We start from the raw sequence: 3,180 nt of genomic DNA, 5'->3' as shown, positions 1-3,180 counted from the left end.
GTGCCAATGTCATTACCAAATTGTACGATTTTATCTGCGGTTCTCTTCAGGACAGCACCAACTCCATCTGGCGCTCCTTTGCCGTGTCCAGCCTCTAAATAGTTCCACGTTATAAAGTTTAACTCTGGAAAATCCTGTTGCAGTTGACTAATAACGAAGAAAATGTAGCGATTCCCATATTGACTTGAAGGGCTGTCAGATACGAAATGTACTGTATCTATATATGGTGATATTTCTCTTACATAACCTAATAGTGGTATGAGATGTGCCCATATAGCACTTGCGTCATGTCTATTATATTCACTGATACTGCAAACGCTGTATGGCTTCATGATTCCAGTTTCTGGATCGATTAAGTACGCAACCGCAGTATGCAACGTTATTTGCAATCGACTGCCACCGAAATGATAGCTTTGTATCTCCTCATTAAACTTGACAGAGTAATTTTCGGAAAAATCAATGTGTAGCATAACCTCCTTGGTAGTCATAGTCGCTTTCAGAGATTTAATGCTCTTGTACTGGACAACGATGTTAGTACAATGTTTAAAGTATGATTTTAGAGAATCTTCCAATTTTTTTATAACGTTTCGTGGGTAATCTTGTAATCGAGTTTTTACGGTAACAATTTTTGTTTTATCTTGGCCTTTGACATTGTAGGTTTCTTTTTTTGCGCACCACTGATAATAGTTTATTTTCTCTTCATTGCTAAATTCTTCATAGGTAATTACTCTGTTTCGACATACCTCACATGTTCGATTTAAGCATTCTTCATTGTGTATATCACAGCACAAGCTTTCCAATATAGTAGTTCCATTTGCCTCTTTAGTGATTTTTTTCTTGTTAAGACTTTTGACTAACAAATCAAAATTTACGTGTATTTTACAAGCACATGTATTACGATCAGATTCTTTAGGGTAGAGGATCCAAAATGGTCGATATTTCCAGAACGTAGAATATCCAATATTACTGTTTTGAACGTGCATAAATTTTTTGTGGAGGTTGGTTAATGTGTCCGATAAATATCGTTTTTGTTTTTTTTGTCCATTACGTGTGATAAATTCTTTTTTATCAGGAGAAATTTTAGTATTACTGTCATCTTCGAAAAAATCTTCTACGTCTTGTTTCAATTTACTCTCTGCATCCATGTTTGATTCATTGCTGTGTTTGTCTCGCACTGTAAATTTCGACATTTTACCTAATATCTTGTGCTTCTTGAAACGGTCTTTGTCCCGCATGACTATATCGCTAAACTCTCGCTTTTCCTTCTTTCTTAAAACTTTAAACCCATCTCTTAAATTGTTCGATATGATTTCTCCAAATAATATTTTTTTCTTTACTTCTTCTCGTTTGTCTTCGTCTATTGATTTTATCAAATTATCCACTTTCTTGCCTGTTGATGGCTTTTGTTGGTTTGCTTGTATTCTTCGTTGTTTATGTATTTGCCTTATCAACATTTTTCTCATTTCATCCTTTTCTTTAATAATTTTTTCCTTTTCCTGTTTCAGTTGACCAATTTCTTTCTTGTAAATATAACGAAGTCTTCTTATTAACTTATCCTTCTTTTGACACCGTTTGCAGTTTATGTTAGACACCTCTACTGATTGATGTGATGGGCCTTCTAATGGGTCTTGTTCAGCTACATTTTCTTCTCTATCACTTGTTGGAGGTGAATTATCAATCAGCATCTGTTGTATTACTCTTTCTTTTTTCTTTTTCTCTAAATAACGCTTACTGTTTTCGTTCCATTTTTTTCTTTGAAGTCTTTTTTCCCTTGGTGTCATTTTAGCAGCAGATTTTATTTTATTTTGTTCTTTTCGTTTCAAGTATCTCTGTCTCTCTTTTTCTTTCTGAATTGCATATTTCTCGGGATCGTTTTTAATTTCCTCGTATTTTTTCCTTTTATGCAGCCTTGCTTGAGCAAGCTTTTCTTCGCGAGTTTTTTTAGTTTTAGTTCTAGCCATACTTGTTTCCTGAAAAGGATAATATTTGTTAGAAACCTTACTTATAATGAAATCTTATATTAGACTGTAAAATACTAAGCGGACACCGGTGTCCGCTTAGCATTAGAGTTTTTTTTAACATACCATAAACTAGTGCTTGATTGCGATCCCACCTGATGATGGTAAGCAGTGATGCAATCGTTGATGGTGAGGCGCACTAGTTTATTAAGAGCCTATTCACTCTAGCCTTGAAGACACCCAAGTTATAATCGGACGGGAAGACCGCAGCAGGTAAATTATTCCAGTCCTTCGATGTACTGGTTTGGTGTACTGTTATTAGATACACAATTGAAAGACAATAGGTGTGAGGACACCGGTGTCCGCTTTGAATTTGACAGGATAATAGGTTTAAATAGAATATCACATCGAACAATATAAAAAAAATCATTACCTTAATTTTAGTCTCATTACCCTCACCTTCAAAGCTGAAGGTAATCGATGGTAATGAAAGTGAGGGTAATGAATTTTGAAACTATTTTTTATTTTACTCTGCATTTTATCGATTACAGTATGTAATGATAATAATAAACATGAACATACACTATAACAATTGCTTTAAGAGCATTTCTCAAAATAAGTGTACCGTTGCTTGGAAAATATCCTAATATGAAAACATTTAAAAATACCTGATTTCTTTATTTTAAGTTATAGGTAATTTTTTAAATATTACAAATTTAGCATTTGTTTTCAGATATAAAGAGTAAATAAATATCAAAATCTATTAAAACAAACCCGAGGCGGAGAAAAGTTCTTATTTTGTTACCTTCCCTTGTTGACGTAAATCCTATGTTGAAAGCTATTATAAGATTTTTTTTGTGGTTAAATGGGATAGTAAAACATCATATAATTCACATTTCAAAAAATCAGTCTTTATTAACAAAAGAATATTAAATTATAGGCGGTAATCATTCCTTTACGTTACTATTCGGCCACAACTCGTGGTTAACATTACATTATTGACATTATTTTATATTGTATTTAAATTCTGTAGACATACATAATGTAAGAACTTATTATATAATTGAGTTTTTATTACAAAAACATATTAATACCAATAAACATATCCATAAAATGAAGAAATAAGCGTCCGCTTTTATGGGACAGTAACAAAAAGGTAAAACTGGTAACAAAATAGGATTTCTTAAGCCTAGCACTCACAGCAGTGCAAATAATCATTCTG

Source organism: Zerene cesonia, chromosome 27 (assembly GCF_012273895.1).
Source record: "Zerene cesonia ecotype Mississippi chromosome 27, Zerene_cesonia_1.1, whole genome shotgun sequence".
In the NCBI taxonomy this organism is placed as follows: domain Eukaryota; kingdom Metazoa; phylum Arthropoda; class Insecta; order Lepidoptera; family Pieridae; genus Zerene; species Zerene cesonia.
The sequence above is the reverse complement of the archived record's forward strand: the minus strand, read 5'-3'. Positions refer to the sequence as shown.